The sequence below is a fragment of the Pteronotus mesoamericanus genome, unplaced genomic scaffold (assembly GCF_021234165.1).
Source record: "Pteronotus mesoamericanus isolate MK-2021 breed Mesoamerican mustached bat unplaced genomic scaffold, CSHL_Meso_final contig_56, whole genome shotgun sequence".
NCBI lineage: Eukaryota > Metazoa > Chordata > Mammalia > Chiroptera > Mormoopidae > Pteronotus > Pteronotus mesoamericanus.
Window position 1 is genome coordinate 22090311 of NW_026555201.1, and position 24596 is coordinate 22114906.

The window sequence follows — 24596 nt, forward strand, 5'->3', positions numbered from 1 at the left end:
ATTGTTGCAGTCAGCTCTCACAGGATGCTTTCTCGTTAGCCCCCCCTCCCCCGCTGGTAGATATAAGTATATAAAACAAGGCTGTGTTACCAGTTTACTTTCCTGCTGTTTAAAACAAGATACATACTAAGGAACCTCAGCACGTTATTTGTATCACAGGATTGTTCTGAGAATTTAATAAATACATTGGTTCGGTTTTAAGTTACTGTAGCAAAGAGCCATGATAACAGTGACTTCAATAAGATAGAAGCTTTATTCTTTCATGTAACAATCTAAGTATGTGCAGCCCAGTGCTGATAAGATGGCGCCATGGGTTTTCGGGATCCCGGCTCCTTCTCTTCTGTTCCTTTGCCATCTCAGCAGTGTCACCCTGTCCGTGTAGTTCAGAGTGGCTCATTATCACATCAGCACTTTAGCTAAAAGGACGAGGGAGAGAAAAGGCAAGTGGTGGGTATAACCATTCTCTTAAAGGGATTTCTCAGAAATTGTATGCCCCATGTTTGCTAACAGACTGTTGGCTACACCTCACTGCAAGGAAGGCAAGGCTGGGAAATGCTGTCTTTATTCTGGGAAGTCAAGTACCCAGCCAGATTTTATTGCTCTGAAAGAAGGGAGGGCCGGTGCTCAGATTAGCTAGAGTGTGCGTAACAGTCTCTGTCCTGGGCTTGGTGGAAGCATTTTGTAAACTTCTAGGTGTTTTCCTGCATTACCTACTATACTGTTATTGTTGACAGTTATGATTATGATTCTTATGAAGTTATTTTGGTGACATGGGTAAAATGTTTGATCATTTGTTCCTTTATCCATTCCCTCAGTGAAATAATTATTGAGCATTTCCTCAGCTTCCAGTATATTTTCATGTCTTCTTCCTAACAAGAAGTGCTATACTTTTTAGGCACTCCAAAATTATTAGTTAAATGAATACACAACTAATCAGTATTATAAGTCACTTGAGACATCAAAAATTGACTTGCTGAAGCCCTGTACTCCAGCTGCTTTACCTGAAGCCTTTGTTATCTCAGCTGATGGCAGCTCCATTTTCCCAGTGGCTCTGGGTGAAACTTGGGAGTCCTCCATACCTCTGCTATTTCTTTCATACCCTGTTTCCATTTCATTAGCAAATCATCTCTGCTGTCTACAAAAATGCATCCAGATCTTGACCCCTTTCTACCACCTCCACTGCTACCACCACACTGCTACCACCATGGCCCAAGCCACCTTTATCTTTCATTGGATTCTTGCTAAAAGTGTGTGATCTGATCTCCCTGCTTCTATCTTCTTATCTTGCTGCATGCTGTGTAATGTCTGGTTAAAAACGACATGATGGGTTGGGTAATAGGAACTGAGATAAATAGGCTTAGTGTGGTGTTTAATGTTAGCCTTTCTACGAGTTGGGCTGTGTTTAATGGTTACTGTAGTTACCTATGTTGGAGGCATCAGATTTTCCTGGTGTTCTTGTTCTTGCCTCCCCTGTTGTCTTCAGGCTTCACTAAGAACTGAGTCTATGTTTTGCATCTCTTTCCACTGGAATCCCCTGTCATTGCACTGGAGCCCTGCCGATATGGTGGTAAAATGGGAGTGAGGGTGTTGTATTGTTTTTTGGTTCAATTTTAGTGTCTCTGGGCTATGACCTTCCTAAGTGTTTATGAGTTTTCCCCGTCTCCCCTTGCAGTTGAGAGGGGAGGCCAGGGGGTCTGGCCTGAGAAGAATGGCCTTGGCCTGCAGCTCAAGGCTTTGGTGAGGTCTTTCTTCTGGAGAGCAGACCTGTGTTATGGAGAAAGATAAGGGCATACAGTAGTCCTCCCTTATCCTAGGTTTTGCTTTCCATGCTTTCAGTTGTCCACGGTCCACCTTGGTCTGAAAATATTATCTAGAAAACTCCTGCCTGGAACGTGAATCACCCCTCTTTCTACAGTATCCATGCTGTACATCAGGCCATGTTAATGAGAAAAAAAGTCCATTCCCAGCTGGACCACTGTCTGTGTGGAATTTGTGTGTTCTCCCCGAGTCTGTCTGCATTTTTCTCCGGATATACTTTGGTTTCTTCGCTGATAATAAGCAGAGAGAGAGAGACACCACACTCACAATTTTTATTACAATATATTGTGCTTAATTTATGAATTAAACTTTATCATAGATGTGTATGTGTAGGAAAAATATAGTGTATGCAGTCATGCATTACATAATGACATTTCCGTAAATGATGGATTTACATAGGGCAGTGATCTTAAAAGATTATATTAGAGCCAAACATTCCTGTTGCTAGTGAAGTAGTAGCTGTCCTTAAGTCCGAGTGCAAGACATCACTGTTAGCGGTGATGGCATATAAACAAACCCACTGCGCTGCCAGTCACATGAAAGTATCATCTAGGTTTGTGTTAAGTGCGCTGTATGATCTTCACACAAGACAAAATCGCCTAACGATGCATTTCTCCAAATGTATAATATCTGGTTGTTAAGTGACAAATGACTGTAGGGCTTGGTGCTGTCCTTGGTTTGAGGATCTACTGGGATCTTGGAACATAGCCGCCTGATTAGCGCAGACTCCTGTATTTCAAAAGCCTTATTTCTTCTTCCCCTCCCCGCACCAGAGCCAGGAGGACATCTTTCTTGGTTCTTCACAGTGAGAACCTGGTGGTATCCACAAAGGCAAAACCCATGAAAGAGGAGAAACCCCTAACTTTAATGTGACCCCATGAGTTTCTCACTCACATTTGGCCTCTGGCAACTTCTCAAAATTACAAGTTAATTGTTCCCATCAACTTCCTCCTCCAACAGCCTCTATTCCAGGGAATCACATCTCTGCTGTGACTCTGGATTTGCCTCTCTTCAGATTTTAGGGTGTGGTTTGCCCTGCAACCTCAGTTTACTGATACTTCCAAGAAAAGTTGTTGATGTTTTATTTGTTTAGCTTTTTTTTTGTTGTATGATGGGAATGATGACTTCTAACCTCTTTCCGTGTCTGAGCTGAACGCTGCTTCCATTTTTCATCCTTGGAGTCTACAGTTAACCAGCAGCCCTAAAGATCCCTTTGAAACACAAGCCAGTGTCAGGCACTGGTGGCCCCTCTTCTCCCCTGAGCCCTCATTTGTCTCAGAGTTAAAGCTCTCAGTCACGGACTGCACCCTGTATTTCTGTCGCTCCAGTCCTTGGCCCCTTTCATGTGCCTTCTATATGCATGGAAGCTCCTGCCTCAGAGCTTTAGCACTTGTCATTGATTCTTCCTAGAACGTGTCTCCTAGGATATTCTCACCTCTGTCTCTCTCTCCATCTTGAGGACTTGGGCCCAGTGTTGCATTATAAGTAAATTGCTGTTCGTAAAATCAGCTACTCTTCAAAAATCAGAATTGGAACTACCCCTCTGCCTCTGCCTTACCCAGTATTTCCCTATCCTCTTCTCATGCTTTGTTTTTTTTGTAACACTCATTACTCTTTCACATACGGCATTGTCCATGTTTATGTGTTTGTTGTCTGAATATATTTTCAGCATACAGGAGAATCTAAGACGCAAGAAGATGGAGATTTTTGCCATGTATGTGGCAATTAGGACAGTGCCTGGTAAAGTCACGACATTGTGCAATGAATACATTGGATAATACACGTTAAAGCCATCATCCTTCTTTTTAAAGAGGATTTATAGTCTCTGTGGAGATAAGAGGTACATGCACAAACAAGGCAAACGTGAAGTATTATGCAGTTGATACACTGCACTCAGGTGTATTCATAGTAGGAGGGATAGAATTGGGAGTGGAATTAGTTTTGGATTCCATGACTGCCTTCTGTGACATATGCTTCCATTCTGATAAAAGGCAGAACTCTTTAAGTCCAGGTTTCCTATTTTTCCTATGTGGAACATGATAGTAATAATTCCGCCTATAGTTACTTCCTTACCAATTACAAGATTGGCAGTAATCTTCTTTAAGGCAGATTTTTCTTACTTTATTTTGTTATTTGAGCAAAAGATTAGAAACACTTTAAAGTCAGTCTTTCCTAAGGTTGTCTGAGATTATAGTTATTTCATTGAGTTAGGTTTTCCCTTCCATTGAAAGCCTTTCCAAGTCTTGGAGTTCTTCAGTCTACCACGTGCTTTAACAGAATATGATTTTAAGCCTCTTGGAACATTATACTTAAAGCTTCATACATAAAGCCTTCAGTAACAGGTTCCTGTAGACAGCTGCCAGTCATTAACTGATCAGCTGCAGATGATGATCGGTAAAGCCTGTCGTAGTGACTGTGCTGCTAATTTATGGCTTAAATTGGGAGAGCGGAGAAATGATAGCTGATTTGGACTATGTAAACCACAAGTCTTGTCTCATTATGTGGTTGATAATGTCAGGAAAATACTAGACAGGGTTGATTACTGGAGTTTGCTGATTTCACAAGGACTCTGCATTTTTGTGCTTAGGAAAGAGGAAATTGTCTCTGATGATTGCTTTAATGAGCAAGCCACATAATTTTTAAAAGGGTTTATTTTCTGCTTAAAAGAACATATTTTATAAACCATATTGATTAATATTTACTTGAAAAAAGCATTTTAAAATTCATTACAAAGTGGTTAAATGTATGACCACCTTTCTTGGCCTCATCTAAATCCCCCCTGTGTCTGGCTCTCTGTAGAATTTGGCACAATTGTCTTCTGCTTCTATGGCTTTCAAGGCACTGCACAATTTTGACTATATTCTCATTTTCCACAGCTCTCCTACAGTTTTGCCTCCTCTCCAGATTGATTTATCAGGGTTCTGTCCAAAGACTGCCTCTATTTTCCTTTCTGTGTAGAATCTAATTAAAATACTATCTGGTAAATAATATGAGGTTAATAAGTGTGTCATCGAATTTCTAAGTTATTTTCCCATGACCTCATATCTATGTGGAACTTCTCAACCTGGATGATTTGCCAGCATCTCAAACTCATTGCTTTATTCCCTAAAACCAGTGACTTGCTGACATCCTTATTAATTAAGGTCGTAAGCACAGCCTAATGAAGTTATTATAGATAAACAGATCAGTGAGCACATAGACATAAAAGAAAAATGATAGCATATGGGTAGCATATCTGGTATGCTAAAAGATATTTACATTTAATTAAGTTATAGATTCAAAGTCAAATCAGTTTTTTAGAATAGCTTGTTTATCAATTTGCTTTAAAGAATATATTTGACTGATTTTTAATGGTATGAAAACAACTTATTAAAAAATAATTAGGAAAAATTATGCAGGGTTAATCCAAGGAAATTTTGTTAAGAAGCTAAAGTTTATTTTTAATGCCTGTTTCTAATGTAAATATGTGAAATGCTCAATATAAAGTATGTATATAAAATGATGCACATACTTGAAACTCTAATTACACAAGCATTTTATATTCCTCCCCTCCTAATGCAAATAACAAATATTGCCCATTTAGTTTTTCTTTTTTAAGGCAGAGATAAAATAGTTGTTTCAGCTATGCAACATTTGACAGCTTTTCTTACTGGATTTCAATAAAATTGATATTCCTATTTCATCTTCTCATTGTTTCAGATTTCCAGAAAGAAGTATGTTGAAGGAATATAATTTTATTTAGGAAACAACTTATAATTCAAGTGAAATCCAAGCCTCTGAGTCATGTGAAACTTGACTAATATGTTGTGGATTTTATAATCTAAGTTCTTGTTTATCTCTAATTTAGTATTTTCTTTAACTATGATGAACTACAATTAATCAGCTAGCTTTGAAATGAAGTAGTAAATTTTATTATTTTATTTGTTGATAACATACCAGGTTATTCTAAAGTAAAATGAACATTTTTGAAAAGATGTTCAGATTTTTACAACAAAGCAGTTAAGTCAGGAAGGGAAACCAGTATAGTATATTGTTAAGACTAACTGGCCTGATCAGAGTTGTAAAATACAAGATTTTCATTTGTAACAGAGAAATGTAAGAGATAGCTTGCTAAGCACATCACTAAAGGCTGATTGAGAGAAAAATAATACAAAGCTGAATCAGGGTAAAGAAATTGTGTGTTGTTCTTTTCAAAAAGGTTCATTTCTTTTCCTTTGAGCAGAAAAGAGAAATAGGAAATATTAGGGCTAACAAGAATAGAATGAAAGTGTGTCATTCACTCAACTAGACTAAGTTGTTTAAAAAAGTAAATTTGTTGAATCATTAAATTAAGGCCCATTTAAACATTTGATTCTTGAGGAAATCAAGTATGGTTATTTTTCAGAAGAGATGGATGGAGTATTCACAGAAGTTCAAAACCATATGGTTTTCTTGCCACTAAGAATGGAATGGCACACAATTCTTTTCTTTTGCACTAGCTCTAATGACTGTGAGTAGGTTGTGTGTAAAGAAAACTTCTAGATCGCAACAGACTCACTAAAAATTGTCCTATGGTGGGGTATTATCAGTGAAGCAGGTGACATACTGTTTGCTGTTCCTGTCTTTGAGGTCATCTGTAACTAACTTTTACAACCTTTAGGGGCTTTTAAAAGCTCTCAAATCTAAACTTAGTGTTGTCTTAGATTGAATATATTTACCAGTGTTTATATTTTAAAAGAATTGAAACTAGCATATGATTAAGTATGAATTTAAATTATTCTGCTATCCGTATTAGCTTTTGTGTTTGATTCTTAACATTCTATAACATTTCTTCTATTAAATATTTATGAAATATATTTTTCATTGACAAATATATATCTGAACCCACATACACTTTATATTTGTGACATTTAAAGAATATTGGTAAAAGAAATGCCCATTTTGCAACTTAAGAAAAAATGATTACCAGTATCTTTGAAGTCCTGCCCTCATATCTCCCCTTATTTCAGTTTTCTTTCTTTCAATTCATTTTGCTTATGCTATTGTTAGGACCTATATTATAGGGTTAAACAGAAGTGATGACAGCAGGTTTTTTTCCTCATTCCTATTTTTTAAAGAATTTTTAATATTTCACCATTAATCATGTGCATTTTATAGGTTTTTCTGGAAATAACTTTTATTAGTAAATATTTCTTTCTAGCTTAAGGTTTCTCCTTCTGAATTTATATGGATAACGATGTGGCTTTTCACACACTCAATCTTTTAATTTGGTAGTTTGTATTAATATATTTTCTAATGTCAACTTCCTTTGCATCTCTGGAAATCAATGGAGGAATTAGCTATAATGTGTTTACTTTGTTTTATTCTTCTAAATTTGTTTTTCACCCATGTTTCTGAGTGAGATTGGCAGTTTTGATCTTATGGTGTCACAGTTCAGTTTTAGAATCGATTAACACTACAGAATAATTTTGAGAGTATCACATCTTTTTTTGTTTCCTGAATTATATTATAGAAGATTACAGTTACCATTTCCCATACATATTTGGCAGAATTTACCTGCAAAACTTAACTAAGCATGATGTTTTATTTATGAGAGGGTATACATTTTTCAGTGGACTTAATTTCTTTTATGATTTTGGAAACATCCATGTTAACTTTTGGATCAATTTTATCTTTGCCGCCGCTGTAGCTTAAGAGATATTTTTGATTTGAGGCTCTTTGGACAACAGATACCGTGTGCCCTAAAACTTTATGAAGGTATATTTATGTAAAGGAATTCCCAGGGAATTTTTTTCTTTTTTTTTCTGTTTGTCCAAATATGATCGATAATACATCCATCTTCTCCTTTTGTTTGGTTGTTTCTAGTTCATCTACCCAGATGGTTTCCTGAGGGGTATAGAGTTTCTGTGGTTTCTGCAGTCCAGCCATTTGAAGCCAAGTCCATTAAAGGCGAAGTCCTGGTTCATCATAGTTTTGCAGACAGAGGCAGAGAGGATGCCATCTTCAGAGCTTTTCTATCCTTCTTGATTCCTGCCTCCTTGCAGTTTCTAGACTTGGGGAGACTTACTTTTTTTATCAAATGATACATTGATGAAGAAATATTTTTATTGTTTATATAAAATTTTATGTATTCTATACATAAAGGGACTCTCTGAACATTGAGTTTCGCTGTACAACCAGAAAGAGAAACCTAAGATATCTTCAAACCTAGCATCTATTAACGAATGGTCAGTCATGTTAGAAGTTATATTTGAGAATAGAGTTGTATGTTTAAGATCATAGCAGATATTTTTGAAAATTTTAATTCTTCTACAACAGAAAACTAAGATGCTAGAGTAAGCTAGGAAGTATGTTAGAGCACTATCTCATGCAAAATCCAATTAGAGATGTTGGACCTTTAAAAACAGAGAAGGGTGAAAGAAAATATGTTCATTTCCTGCTGTATTAAAAGGTTTCAGATGTTACAGATGTAGCAGATTTTCAAGAAGACAAATAGTATATTTTTTAGTTTTATTCCTAGTATCCACAGACATCTATTATGATTGATAGTGGATTTAAAAGAATTTCAGTTAAGTCTGTTCAGTCTCAAGGGATTATCCAAAAATATGATTTGTTCCAAGTTATATAATTATTGAAAAGTGGTTGGCTGTAGAGGACTATTTATATATAATTTTATAAGATGATAACTTAAAGTGTGAGCCCTATTATTATGCATATGATTATTAAATTAAATCTCTTTAACATTGCATATTAATGTTAAATTTATTGCCATTGGGGGTTTAGCAAAAATGCATATATTTTGATCTTACTAAAAATTAAGTAAGGATCAAACATTAAAAGTTTTGATTTTAAAAATGATAATATTGTTTTCCAAGTAAGAAAGCACAGTCAGATTTGATTAAATAGTAGAAAGAAATTTAAAAAGGAAAAAATCAGCACCTTCTTATTAGGAGGGCAGAGCTATATTAGAAGCTTTATTGTTTCTTGTATTTAGGAATCTAATTCCCAATAATACTAACTGCTACTCTGAACATTTATTCATTTTAAAGAGTTTAATTTCTTTATGCAAAATACCATGGGATATTATATTAAAATATCAACATTTATATCTTTTTTTTGGAAGTTGTGTAGACTTCTGTTTTAATTAGAAAAACTTCCTCTCCAGGAATTGTAATTGTAGAAAGAAAGAGCTGGATTAGATATGCAGTACAAGAGCTGAGAGTTAGATTTTGACAAGAACAGATTACTGAGGTATCAACACACTTTGGTTTATTAAGTGCAGTTCTTTCCCTGGATGGCAGAGGAAACTTACAGTCTTACAATGTTTGGTGTTCTGCATATTGCAACTTATATAATAAGGAAATATGTGGTGAACATTTTTTCTTCTTCTGTTCTTGTTCTTTGGGAAACTAGAATAAATCTCTCAGACTGCATCATGAGACCACCAGAACACACGGGAAGGTTTGAAATATTTTGAGATATTACCTGACTTTGCTTTATCAGCTGGCTTAGTTTCTTTGACTTTTACGATAAGCTTTGGTGGTTTGCTGTAATGGTGTAGAGCACGTCATACTTCTACTTACCTTGTTTTTAAATAATCTGAATACTCCAAGGATGACATCAAGTCATATTCACTCTAGTGACTACGGTGAATGGCATTGTCCAAAACTGTGTATGCTGAAAATAATTTTATTTATTTATTTATTTATTTATTTATTTATTTATTTATTTATTTTTCCTTTCGTGACACATGTCGGGGCCTGGGTTTCACCTCCCCACACACAATGGGCGGTGAGCTGAGGCCCACGGAGACTCTGGGCACCGAATCTCACCCACGGTCACGAACAAAACCGCAGGTGATTTTCAACTACCGATGAAAATAATTTTAAAGTAAAAATAAATTTCTGGTCTTGTATAATGAAAACAAGCATATTGATGATATCATATGAATCTATAGATTCTGCATTTTTCTTACCTCTAATCACAATATATTTGAAATTACTTTTGTGCTTGAAATTATGTTATTTGGAAACAGTGATGCAGGATTTTAAAATCTCCTTTGCTGTTACATTTCTGATTTTGACATATATCCTTAGGGCAGGTTATACAGTCACTGAAGTCCTTCTAGCGACATGCCCTGTGCTGCGCTGCAGTTCTGGGGCAAGGGGCAATCTGGTGCTTTGGTCGGAGTCAGCCATGTTTTGGTTGTGGCTGTTGGTTCTTAGCTCATTCCCAAAATGAGCTTGGAGTAAGTATTTATTAGGTTAACACCTTATGTTTAAAAAAGTGTATCTTAACCCTATTTCTGATTATTTGATAGCAAAATACAGTTTTCCTATGAGTTTTAATCAACTTAACATGTAAATAGTATGCTTGTCAATATTATTTAGGACTCACAGATAAAATATATGATTTCTGCCTCTAAGAGCACATACCTAATCATTCTTACTGGTGGGTTATATTTATTAATCACTAATGTGTGTCCAGTAGATGTGTTTGGTATGAAAGATTTTTTAAAAATGTTTTGATTATGCTATTACAATTGTCCCCATTTTCCCCTTTTGACCCCCCCCACCTAGCACCCCCATTCCCCCCATCAATCTCCCCCTTAGTTCATGTCCATAGGTCATGTGTATAAGTCCCATTTCTTATACTGTTCTTAACGTCCCCCGTCTATTGTGTACCTATCAATGTGTACTTTTTAATCTCTGCACCCTTTCCCCCATTCTTGCCCTTCCTCCTCCCAACAGATAACCCTCCAAATGATCTCCATATCTATAATTCTGCTTTTGTTCTGCTTGTTTGCTTAGTTTGTTTTTTAGATTCAGTTGTTGATAGTTGTGAATTTATTGCTATTTTAATGTTCATAGTCTTGATCTTCTTTTTCTTACAGAATTCCCTTTAACATTTCATATAATAATGGCTTTGTGATGATAAACTCCTTTAGTTTTACCTTATCTGGGCAGCACTTTATCTTCCCTTCAATTCTAAATTATAGCTTTGTTGCATAGAGTAACCTAGCTTGTAGGTCCTTGCTTTGCATGACTTTGAATACTTCTTGCCAGTCCCTTCTAGTCTGCAAAGTATCTTTTGAGAAATCAGGTGACAGTCTTATGGGAACTCCTTTGTAGTAACTACCTACTTTTCCCTTGCTATCTTTAAAATTTTCTCCTTATCTTTGACCTTTGTCATTTTAATTATGATGTGTCTTGTTGTGGTTCTCTTTGAGTCCATCTTGTTTGGGACTCTCTGTGCTTCCTGGACTTGTATGTCTATTCCCTTCACCAATCAGCAAGTTTTGTTTTCATTATTTTTTTCAAATAACTTTTCCATTTCTTGATCCTCCTCTTCTCCTTCTGGCACCCTGATGATGTAAATGTTGGTAAGTTTGAACTTGTCCCAGAAGCTCTTTAGCCTATACTCATTTTTTTCTTTAATTCTTTTTTCTTCTTGATCTGATTGAATGTTTTTTTCTTTCTTATGTTCTAAATCATTGATTTGATTCTCAGTTTCATTCCCTCCACTGTTGGTTCCCTGTAGGTTTTTCTTTATTTCATTTGAAATAATCTCTCATTTCTGCCTGGGTATTTTTTATGCTCTTAAAGTGCCCAATGAGTTCCTTGAGCATCCTGGTAACTAGTGTTTTGAACTCTGTATCTGATAGGTTGCTTATCTCCATTTTGTTTAGTTCTTTTTCTGAAGTTCTGTTCTGTTCCTTCATTTGGGCAATATTTCGTTGTCTCCTCAATTTGGCAGCCTCCCTGTGTTTGTTTCTGTGTATTAGGTAGAGCTGTTTTGACTTCCTGTCTTAGTGGTGTGGCCTACTATAAAAAGCACTCCTCTGAGTTGTATGGGGCAGAACCTTGGGTTATCGCCAGAGCCGGGCTAGCCACGTCACCCTTCTGTGGCTATGTGTCGGGGAGGGCTCAGAGAGGGGACAGTGTCGCCATGTGGCCACTGGAGTTTTTCCCAGAAGGAAGCTGTCTCCCAGCACTCGCCCTCATGCCAGTCACTTCAGTTTCTTCCCATATGCCACTGGTGCCCTTGCAGCTGTTGCCCTGGTGCAGAATCCCTGAGGGAGGGAGGGAGTGCATAAGTCCTATGTCTGTTGTGGGCCCTTTTAAGGGGAGTCCCCTGAGAATCCCACAGTTTCTTCCATCACTCCAACCCCCACTACCTTTTCCAGCCAGAGGTTATTGGGACTTATCATCCTGGTGCTAGAATCCCGAGCTGGGTGGTCTGGTCTGGGCCTTGTTCCCAAGGCATCCATCCTGATTTTTATCCACCACACTAGGCGTGGGACCTCCCAATAGGCTTGTCTGCACCTTCCTGCACCACTCCCCGTCTCCATGCCTCTCTCCACCTCTCCGCATCTTCATCTTTCCTCTTGGCCTGCATGATTGTGGCTTCTTTAAATCCTTGGTTGTCAGACTTTTATACAGCTCAATTTTCTGATGATTCTGGGTGATATTTGTTTTGTAGCATAATTGTAATTTTTGCTGTAGTTGTACAAGGAGGTGGGATGTGTTTACCTATGCCTCCTTCTTGAAAGATTCTTTAATGGCTTCTGAGGATTCCCTGTTGGGATCCAGTCCGGCTAAGATTAGAGATGCAGGGGAGTGAGCCAGTCTTTCTCTTTCTTATCCTGCTCAGTTGATATGATAATGTCATTTCAGTGCATTGACCCTTTGATTTTAAATTTTCCTAATTCTTCCTGTTAATCTTAGCCCCTGTGTAATAGCTCTCTTTTGGGCAGTAGAACTTTCTGAGTTACACATTTAAGTTAGTTAAATGAGTAATAGCATTATTTGTTTCAATGTTAAGATTTTCAAGTAATGCAAAAATGCCTCATCCTCAAGTAGTTGTTGGATAACCTCTCTTTTTTTTTTTTGTCTTGAGCACTTTTTTAAAACTTAGTTTCTCATTTACATTTTACTTTCAATATTATTTTATCTTAGCTTCAGATGTACAACAGAGTGATTAGATGATTAGTATACTTTACAAAGCGATGCCCCCAATATTTCAAGTCTCCACCTGTCACTATACAGTTATTAACATATTATTGACTGTATTCCATATGTTGCACTTTATATCCCCATGACTCTTTTGTAACTACCAATTTATACTTCTAAATCCCTTCACTTTTTTTACCTGGTCCTCCAAACCCTCTTCCCTCTGGCAACTGTCATTCCATTCCCTGCAACTATGAGTCCGCTTCTGTTTTGTTTGTTCATTTGTTCTTTAGAATCCATGTGTAAGTGATGGCATATGGTATTAGTCTTTCTCTTTCTGGCTTATTTCATATAGCATGATACCTTCTATATCTATTCATCCTGTTGCAAATATTAAGATTTCACTTTTTTATGGCAGAATAATATTTCATTGTATATATCTACCATGACTTTCTGATCCATATGTTATTGATGGACACTTGGGTTGCTTCCATATCTTGACTGTTTTATATAACACTGCAATGAATATAGGGGTGCATATGTTCTTTCAAATTAGTGTTTTAGGTATCTTTAGATATATACCCTGAAGTGGAATGCCTGGGTCCTAAGGCAGGTCCGCTATTATATTTCTGAGGCAACCCCATACTGTTTTCCGCAGTGGCTGTACCAAGCTGCATTCCCACCAACAGTGCGTGAAGGTTCCCTTTTCCTCCATATCCTCACTAACAATTGTTTGTTGATGTCTTACATGTGTGAGGTAATAGCTCATTATGATTTTGGTTTGCATGTTTGCATTTCTCTAATGATTAGTGACTTTGAGCATTTTTTAAAATGTCTGTTGGCCATCTCTATGTTCTCTTTGTAGAAGTGTCTATTCAGGTTATTTGCCCATTTTTTCATTTGGATTATTTCTCTGTGTGTGTGTGTGTGTGTGTGTGTGTGTGTGTGTGTGTGTGTTGTGAGAGTTCTTTATAAATTTTGTATATTAAACCTTTGTCAGATATGTCATTGCTGAATATCTTCTTCCATTCAGTAGGTTGTCTTTCATTCTGTTGATGGTTTCTGTTGCTGTGCCAACACTTTTTAGTTTGATATAGTCTCATTTATTTATTTTTTTGTTCTTCCTTTAGCATGAGGAGATATAATAAAAAATTATTGGTAAGAGAAATATCAGAGACTTTACTGCCTGTGCTTTCTTCTAGAAGTTTTATGGTTTCAAGTCTTACATTTAAGTATTTAATCCATTTTGAGTTTATTCTTGCATATAGTAAGAAGGTTGTCTAATTTAATTTTTTTAAACAACTTTAATTTTTAAAGATTTTATTTATTTAGTTTTTGCAGAGAGGGTACGGGAGGGAGAAAGCGGTAGAGAAACATCGATGTGTGGTTACCTCTTGCGCACCCCCTACTGGGGGCCTGGGCCACGATCCAGGCATGTGCCCTAACCGGGAATTGAATCTGAGACCTTTAGTTCACAGGCTGACACTCAAGCCACTGAGCCACACCAGCCAGGGCTAATCTTTTTTTTTTTTTGCAAGTGTCCAATTTTTCGAACCCCATTTATTGAATACTTTCTTTACCCCATTGTATGTTCTTGCCTTCTTCGTCATATATTAAATAACCATATAGGCACAGGTTTATCTTTGGGCTCCATATTTGGTTCCATTGATCAATATGTCTGTTTTTATGCCACTATCCATGCTGTTTTGATTACTATAGCCTTGGAGTATATTGTGATATCAGATAGCATAATACCTCCCACTTTGTTCTTTTTTCTCAAGATTGCTGTTGGTATTTGGAGTCTCTTTGGTTTCATATAAATTTATAGGTTATTTGTTCTCCTTTGGGAAGAATGCTCTTGGTATTTTGATAGAAATTGCATTGAATCCATAGATTGCTTTAGGTAGTGTGGACATTTTAACTATGTTAATTCTTCTATCTATGAACATGGTATATGCTTCCATTTACTTATATCATATTCAGTTTCCTTCCTTAATGTGTTACCATTTTCTGAGTACAAATCTTTACCTTTTTGGTTAAATTTATTTCTTGATATTTGTTTCATTGATGCAATTGTAAATGGGATGCTTTACTTAGGTTCTGTTTCTGATAGTTTATTATTGATATTTTAAAATGCTTCCTTACCTTGGCTGGTGTGGCTCAGTTGATTGGAGCATTGTCCTGTAAACAAAATGTTGTGGGTTTGATTTTGGTTGGGGTGCATACATAGACTGAGGGTTTGATCCATGGTCTGGGCACTGCAATCCCCCATACAGGCAAATCTGGCAGGCAGCCAATGAATGCTTCTCTCTCTCTCTCTCTCTCTTTCTCTTGTATCCATGTTTCTCTTTTCTTCTTTCTCTAAAAACAATAAAGAAAATGTCCTTGGGTGAGGATTAAAAAATGCTATATTTGAATGTTTATTTTGTATTCTGCTATTTTACTTAATTTCTTTATCAATGCTAGTAGTTTTTTTGATGGAATCCTTAGGGTTCTCTCTCTATAGTATCATGCCATCTGCAAATAATGACACTATTATTCTTCCTTTTCAATTTGGATGTCTTTTAATTCTTCTTCTTGTCTGATTGCTGTGGCTAGGACTTTAAGTACTATGTTGAATAGGAGAGGTGAAAGCAGACGTCACTGTCTTATTCATGATCTCAGGGAAACACTGTTAGTTTTTCCCTATTGAGTATGATGTTAGCTGTGGGTTTGTCATATGTTGCTTTTATTATATTATGGTATGTTCTTTTTGTTTCTACTTTGCTGAAAGTTTTTATCAAAAGTGGGTGCTGGATTATTGTCAAATGCTTATTTTAGTTAATTGATAGTATCATATTTTAGCCTATATTTTGCTTATGTGAAGTATCCCACTAATTGGTTTGCAGATACTGAATCAACATTTGCATCCCAGGAATAAATCCCACTTGAACACGGTGTATCATCTTTTTAATGGATTTTTGATTTCAGTGTGCTAATATTTTGTTGAGGATTTTTTCATCTATGTTCATCAGGGTTATAGGCCAGTAATTTTCTTACTGTGTAGTCTCTTTATCATTTTTTTGAATCAGGATAATGCTGGCCTAGTAAAATGAGCCTGTGAATATTCCCTCCTCTTTAATTTTTAGGAAATTTGAGAATGATAGATGTTAGATTCTCTGAATATTTGGTAAAATTCACCTGTGAAACCATCTGACCCAAGACTTTAGTTTGTTGGGAGTTTTTTATGACTGCTCTGATTTTGTTGCTTGTAGTCAGTCTGCTCAGATTTCCTGTGTCTTCTTGATTCAGTCTTGGAAGTTTTTATATTTCTAGGAATTTATCCCTTTCCTTCAGATTGCCAGTTTGTTTGTATATAACCGTTCATGGTATTTTCTTACAACCCTTTGTATTTCTGTTGTATCAGTTGTTATTTCTTTTTCATTTCTGATTTTATTTGTGCACTCTCTCTTTTTTCCTTAACAAGTCTGGCTAAAGGTTTATAAATCTTTTGAAAAAACCAACTCTTGGCTTCATTGGTCTTTTTTGGTGTTTTTCTTTTGACTCCATTTCATTTATGTCCACTCTGATTTTTATTATTTCTTTTTTTTCCATTTACTTTGGGCTTGGTTGTTCTTTTTCTAGTTTTTTGGGTGGAAGGTTAGAATGTTTATTTGAGGTTTTTCTTGTTTCTCTAGGTATTCCTGTGAATTTTCCTCCCAGGATCGCTTTTGCTGTGTTCCAAAAATTTTGGATTTTTACTTTTATTTCTCTCAAGTTTTATTCCATCTTTTTTCCTTGATCTCCTTGTTAACCCATGTTATTTAACCTCCATGTATTTGGGTGTTTTTCAGTTTTCTTCATATAATTGATTTTTCATTATATCATTGTGGTTGAAGAAAATGCTAGATATGATTTTAATTTTCTTAAATTATTGGCATTGTTTTGTAGCCTAACATGTGGTCTCTGAAAATATTCCATGTGCACCTGAAAAGAATATATATTCTTCTGGTTGGTGTGAAGTTCCCTGAAAATGTCAATTAAATTATCTCTAGATGTAGTATGTCATTTAAGGTTATTGTTTTCTTGTTGATTTGATGTCAACAGTGTGTTAAATTTCTTTTCTATGATTCTGTTACTATCAATCTCTCCCTTTATGTCCATCAAAATTTGCCTTATTTAGGTGCTCTTCTGTTGGGTGCATAAATGTGCGTGAGATTTCTATCCTCTTGTTGGATTGATCCCTTTACCATTACGCAGTATCCTTCTTTGTCCTTTATTGCCTTTGTTTTAAAGTCTCTTTTGTCTCTTTTCAGTATTGCTACCCTAGATTTTCTTTTGTTTCTATTTGCATGAAATATCTTTTTCCATTCCTTTATTTCCAGTGCGTGTGCCTTTTTTCCTGAAGTGGGTTTCTTGTAGACAGTATATATATGGGTCTTCTTTTCTTCTATTCCCCTACCTTGTGTCTTTGATTGAAATATTTAATCCATTTACATTTGAAGTGATTATTGATAGGTATATAGTAATTGCCATTTTTATCATTCATATTTAGGAACATTTAATCCATTTACATTTAAAGTGATTATTGATAGGAATATAGTAATTGCCATTTTTATCATTCATATTTATGTTCCTCATTTTTTTCTTTATTCTTCTTAAAGAACTATCTTTAAAATTTCTTGTAATACAGGTGTGGTTTTGGTGAACTCCTGTAGCTTTTTGTTGTGTGAGAAGCTGTTCATTTTTCTTTTCTAAAAATTTTTTCTTTAATTTTAAAGATAGTCTTGCTGTATAGAGTAGTCTTGGCAATAGCTCCTTGCTTTTCATCACTTTGAAAAGTTCATGCCAATTATTCTGTCCTGAAAGCCTCTGTTGAGAAATAAGCTGACAGTTTTATGGGAGCTGTGTTGTGGGTAACTAACTGTCCTCTTGCTGCTTTTAAGATTCTGTCTTTGTCTTTAACCTTTGCCATTTACTTATGATGTGTCTTAATGTGGGCTTATTTGGGTTCATGTTTGGAAGTGTGCCTTCTGGACTTGTGTGTGTGTATGTGTGTTTTCCATTCACTAAGTTAGGGAAGTTTTCAGTCATTATTTCTTCAAATAGTTTCTCAATCCTTGCTTGCCCTCTCCTCCTTCTGGTAATTCTATGATACGGATGTTATCCTTGATGTTGTCTCACAAGTTTCTTAAACTATCCTCATTTTTAAAAATTATTTTTTTCTTTTTGCTGTTCTGATTGTTTGCTGCTACCTTGTCTTCCAAATCACTGGTCTGATGCTCTGCTTCATCTAACCTGCTGTTGATTCCTTCTTCTGTATTCTTCTGTATTTAGTTATTATGTTCTTTATTTTTGACCTGTTCTTTTTTATGGTTTCTATATTCTTTTTTATGTGTACTTTTTAAGTTCTCACTGAATTCATCTATTCTGTTTAGCTAGTCTTCACATAGTTATTATAGGTTGATTGTTCTATAATTTAGTTGTAACTTTGACATGGTCATGGTAAAAGGTTAAGTGCAGCTTCTACTTACTCTGCCATCTTGGGTTCCCCCATAGTCTTTCAAGAACCATTATGGGCTCAGAAAAAGGCAAAGAAAATTAACATCTTCTTCTCTGTCAATAGCTGAAAGTACAAAAGAAACTTTTTAAAATGATAGTTGCCCAATATTTGTGCATACAGCAAAAGTAATTGATGTTTATTTTTGGAAATTTCATACTGATTTAAAAAATAACTTTTTCTTATTAACATGCATACAATTTTTTTGTGCAAATAAGTATTTTATTCTATAAATATGTATTTTTGCTCATTATTTATTTCTGATCCCCTTTTTTTAAGTGTTAACTCTACTTTTTCCCTGTCAAGCACTAGCTGCTGAGTTGATAAAGTGATTGAAAATTAATATATAGAAGTTATCATAGATTATAGTATACCGATATACTATGTTTGAGATATATTTGTATATTAGAAGAAGAAATTTTTTTATAAAATATCATTGTGAGAATTTCCATTATTTTTCTTTTCTTAAAATTGGCTTCCAAAGTGTTTACTATTGCCTTGAGTTTTGTTATTGTTGGCCTAGATTTGCTTGGCAATGAAATTCTTAGCAGCATGCTCATATATAAAGAATATAGGGGATGTACTCTAAAAGTGTGTATCTGTTTGGTTATGCTTTTAATGGATGAGATAGCATTCTTTTTCCTAATAATGTACTTTTTGGAGAGTTATACACCTATTATCTTATTTAGTCATGTCGTTGATGCTGGAATTTAATTTGGCAGGTGTTGTTACACCTGTTTCACAGGTGAGAAACTAAGACATTGTGCTTTAGGAGAAACAGCATGGTAAAAAGTACAAGCTTTTCAGTAAAATAGATGTCAGTACTAATCCTAACCCAGGCTATTCGTAGCTGTTATCATCATCCTTATAGTGTTAGGACAACATCTCTGAGCCTCAGATTGCTCATTTGTTTGGTGAGTATAGTAATACTACTGTGTGAGACAAAGTATGTGCATCACACCTAGCCTAGTGTTTGGCCAGCATTACAAGTTTAGTAAATTATTGCTTTTATTTACTATTGATAATAAGAAATAGAGGAGTCAAATAATTTATTTCAGTGTACCCATATCTAATTAGTAACAAGACTAGTAGTGAAAGTTAGGTTTTGGATATTTTGTTTTACATTTCTGCATCTAAGTTCCTTTTAGTGAAACATACTAGGAAAGTTACCTTGGGCCATTCAGTGGCAGTGACCCATACACGTGATGTTATGATTCTCTGTGAGATAACAAATAATTGATTAAAAACTAATAAAAGGGGGGAATTTTTTAAAGCAGGATTCTTTTTTTTCCTTGTAGTTGCTTAGAACTCTTGAAATAGTTGTTTAAGAACTCTTCACCTTTCTAATGGTTCTGCATCTTTCAGAGCTGAGCCAGACTCAATTACCAGTTATGATAGAAGCAAGCTGTAAGGAATTATTTAGGACAGTTCTGTGTCTTTCTTTTTTTTAAGAAACAATTTAGTGTATTTATTTTATTTTATATCACTCTTTTAAAGTATTTAAGTGTTTTATGTATCTGTTTAGTGTCATTCTTTAAACTATTATGAATTTTTATTTTATAACTTACATGACATAGGTACATAAAAATAAGTATATACCATGGATAGTTCTCTTTCTGAAATGAAATTAGAAGCAGCTCCACTATTTGTTAGAATTTACCATGAACCTAAAGGTACCAAGTTTACAACATCTTAAGTCAAGAGGTCAGCCAGATATGAGGAATTTCTAAGAAGCCTTTATTGAATGAGTATGTCTGTATATAAGTAAAGTCATGCCAATTGTATATTCACCAAGTTTTTTACTGACTATTTTCAATGGCGTGATAACCAAAAAAGGATCTGTTTGTAAGATTGGAGAGCCCCAAGGCTCAGGTGCTTCCAAATTCCTCCCCCAGTCTAGTCATTGTATCTGTAAATCCAAATTGTATTTTCTGTCTTAATACATAGTACTTTGGATTAATTATTAAGAAACTTTGCTGAGAGACTATTGCTATTAGAAAGGGACATGGAGCAGATTTTTTGTTTGTTTTGAAGGAGAGGCCATGAGAAAAATTCTGAATACAGATGGAAAATTAATGAGTGAAGGCAAGTTCACAGAAGACTCAGCATTGCAGACTGGGCAGTGGATGTGGGGGTGTCTTGTAGTCCGAGGAAGGAATATGGTAGAGATTGCATGTAGCAAATGTTAGGAAACAACTCTGAATATGTTAAAACAAAAACAAAAGCAGGCACTGAATTGTATGTGGGGATGTTACACCATGTCCTTAGATACTATAGTGATTAACAGTGTTGTCAAGTTTAATATTAGTAACATATATTGAAATACTAAATATTAACTTCACTTTTAAATACATTTTTCTCTTATTATGAATATATTTCATTTCAGTCTTACCTGAGGTAACCGAAGGCAGGGAAATGAGAAATAACTGCATATTTAAAAAACTGTTATAATTAGAATTATGTATAAGTGTATAAAGGACGTATTCTGTTATTCTGATGTTATAGTAATCATAATCTTTAAATTATTTCCACTTTTTCACTTAAGATAATAACTACACGTGTATTTTACCTCACTTAACATTCTTTTCTGTCATAATCTGAAGTATAATTACTTTAAGAAAAATAAATTCTCATAGGCTTTTATGAGGTCTCTCATTCCCTGGAGTTATATGAAGTGACTATCATATAATTAATGAAAAGCCCAGGCTACAAAAATTGACTCCCCGTCACAATCTTTACTAATAGATGGAGTGTGAAAACATCGTGGTTAAAAAAAACATGTTCATATTTATCTTAAGTTCCATGTAGTTAAATGGCTCATTCCCCCCTCCCCTTTCCTTCTTTTTTCTTTTTCCCCTCTCCATTGTGATTAGAAAGTTTAAAAAATTAACTTTTATATTTTAAAATAATTACTTAAATTATAGCTTTGATAATACCATTTTTGGATTACAATTCCAAGTGTTCCATGTAGTTTAAAAGCCAAGGCTTTGGAACCGAAAGACAAGGCAGAGCTTCGAGCTCTGTTGCCTTTGTCTGCCACTTTACTCTCTGAGTCACGGTTCCCCACCTAATGTAAACGAGATGACTGTTTCATTTGTTGGGAAGAGTAAAACGGAACATATATCCTCAAAATTTAGCCTAAAAACAGGTTTGTAACCTAAGGAGAAATAATTCTGATTAGATACGTTAGTTACTCCTGTATTTATTTTCTTTTGCAGCTGGTCTGGCCCAGATAACTGGTAAAGTTTTAATTTTTAGCTCATTTTGGTGGTAGCATTCTGATGTCAAACACATAATGCAAAGTTGGGTGAAGCAAAGTTTAGTATTTATCACCTTATTTAATGCAGTTAAATGCTTCAGTTTTGCTAGCTTTTACTAGCTTTTACATAGAACTCAAGATTTTGATAGAGACTAAAGATGCATATTAAAATTCTTAGGTAAAAATAAATTAAAGCTAAAGGCAAAAATGGACAACGAGAGAGTCCGTACTGATTTTGGTGGCTGTGTTCAGTGCACTAGTGAAGTGAAAATGCTGATATAATAATCCAGAGAGACATAATTGCTTATGTAGACCTGAATATTATGTAGCTAAATTTCAAATAATAAGAAAATCATAATTTTAGCTAATTTTAAGAGAGTGATGTAAACCAGAATCTTAAGAAAATTATTTTAACTTTTCTAATAAATTAACACACGTAATATCTTTAAACTTTGTTCATGAAGTAAAAAATATTCTTGAAATAAATTGCTCAAATCACCCTGCATTGATCTTGCGATATAATATTGCAGTAGTTATTTCAAAGTAAGTTTATCTTTGCTCTATAAACTTGGGACTACTATGTATTTGAATAGGGCTTTGAAAAAATTTTGAAGATATAATATTGCAGTAGTTATTTCAGAGTAAGTTTGTCTTTGCTCTATAAACTTGGGACTACTATGTATTTGAATAGGGCTTTGAAAAAATTTTGAAAGTATTTATTGCTATAGTTCACTTACTGTATTTCTAGGAGGTGCTCACATTTGATTTTCTCTTCAGAACAACTTTAGCACTATGGGAGTATTTAATTGTTTTTTCTGTCTTTCAAAGAACATAAAATAAACTATGGCAGATGTGGACCAAGTACAAGAGGAGCTTTCTTCATGAATTAAGGTCAAGTTTCTTAGTAAGTGGATACCTTTTAGATGCAATTGAGTATCAGTGTGAAGGGCCCTTGAGATATAAGAATTACTACTGCTTCTTCGCTTTCTGATTTTTCAACAAAAAAATTTTGTTTTATTTTTGTAAGTAAAATAACTTCACAGATCAGATTTTCTAAAGCTTTTCCAACAATATCTGGAAGCATCTCTTCCCTTAATGTAATCATCATGTATACTTACTTAATCGTAGGAAATCATGTTAAGCCACGTACTTGTTAAGTACTTACATGTTTATTACATTTCTGTCACGTGTAAGCACCTTCAGGGCATTTAGAAGACCTTAAAGTACCTAAGTCTCCAGCATCTTTGAGCAACCATTTGTTTACACAGGTTACAAGATGTTCTATTTCCAATGAGTTAACTGGAAAATGGGACATTTAAAGTTAAATTCCCTAAGAAATGTAAAATACTTAATATATTGTTTGGCATTAATTTTTCTCTGGTATGGAAAATATATTATGTAAAAATTAGTACCAGATAATTTTGTCTTGTTGTTTCTGGAGTTTTTTACCCCTAGCAGTTCTGAGGGGATGACTTATTTGGCTGATTTAGGTGATTTATTTTGTTTTCATATTATACTTCAGTCCCTCAATTTAATATGTAAAATATTATTATAATATGCTATTCTACTTTGTATACAAACACAATATCGAGGGAGTGAGATAGCTTTAACTCTAAGTAGGTTCTATTGCCTAGAGACAGATTTGGATCTTCCTTGTCATTAACTTTGCTACTTAATAAGTTAACATCAGTTTTCTCATCAATGAAATGGACATAGAAATATACCTCAATGTTTTTTATTAGGTGAAATAAATTCTGGATTCTGTCAAGCAAATGGGAATTTTTAAATAGATGAAAAAGCTATTATGATTTTTAGTACAATATATATTACTTCTCTACTTACTTTGTCCCCCTGGCCCCATATAAGAGCAACTTCTTGTAATACTCATTTTGTAAAACAACAGGAATAAAATGAGTACTCTGAATATTTTGAAACACTACTGGGGAAAAATAAAAGTTACACTGAGATTTTAAAATTAATATTTTTTTTGAACTTGAAATAAGCACTTTATTATATTATCTTCAGAGTTTAAAGTGTGAATTGAATTCATCTGTCCGCACTCATCTATTAAAATACAGATCTGAAAAACACAGATACTTCTTTAGGCTTCATCAGAATTTCTTGGAAGAATATTGAAGATTTTATTTCAATAAAACTGTACTTTTTAGAAATCACTACATAAAATGAACACTAAACAATAAATATAATGAAATAAATGAAAACAATAAAATATATGGGCCTAAAAATGTTAAAAATATAAATGACATTATGTATTAATGAAAATGTAAGATCTGTTAAGTTCTGCCGGTCCAAAGTACAATTACCAAGTGAAAATTTGAAGGTAATCCCAAACATCTGTTTTGAATCGTCTTAGTACAAGAAAAAGTTGAGTGAATGTTTAAACCCTTTATTCCTTAAGTAGGATATAGGCTAACTCCATCTCTGTTTTAAAAGAATGTCGGGGTCCTTAATTTTTTCTGTTCTCCCTTTCCCTTCAACCTAGTCACATAGTGTTAGATTAATTAGATTCTTCGGCTCATGACCTGTTTTCAGGATGATCCCTGCAAGTTTCCTCTCTTTTATTCATGTATTTATTTGTTTTTCTTTCTATTGTTAACTTCATTTTCCCTTTGCATCACAGGCAGCTGCTTTAATATACTTAAATCTGCACCTTCAATTGTAATATACTCTTGTAAAATATGTAGTGATATTTTGGATGGGAAAGAATTTTTAGTATTTATAACTGGTGTTGTGACACAATACATTCAATACTTTGTCTCTTTGTAGGTGTTTTAAGGTCCATTTTACAGTGTTCACATGGAATTTACTGCTGCATCGTAATCCATAGAGGTTATGTCCCACATGGTACTCCCATGGTGAGCAGTCGGTTACTTCACTAGCAACCAGAGCTAAGACTAAACACCCTCTATATGTTCTCCTAGGTGTCAGTTTCTCTGGGAGTGGTATTTCTGGTCAGGGGTTAACCTTGACATAGTCAGCGACATTTGTTGATTTGACGGAGCATTGTCAGGTGGTCGAACAGATCGCT

General features: G+C 34.8%; 1 protein-coding gene and 1 non-coding gene across 2 annotated transcripts in view; one reads left to right on the plus strand and one right to left on the minus strand.

The window, feature by feature from the left end:
- TMTC2 (transmembrane O-mannosyltransferase targeting cadherins 2) overlaps nucleotides 1-24596 on the plus strand; it is a 389565-nt gene that overhangs the window by 190209 nt on the left and 174760 nt on the right. The window lies entirely within an intron of this gene.
- Nucleotides 9546-9669, minus strand: LOC129076104 (small nucleolar RNA ACA64). The gene has a single exon (XR_008529715.1). It is a non-coding gene; the product is annotated as a small nucleolar RNA ACA64 (small nucleolar RNA).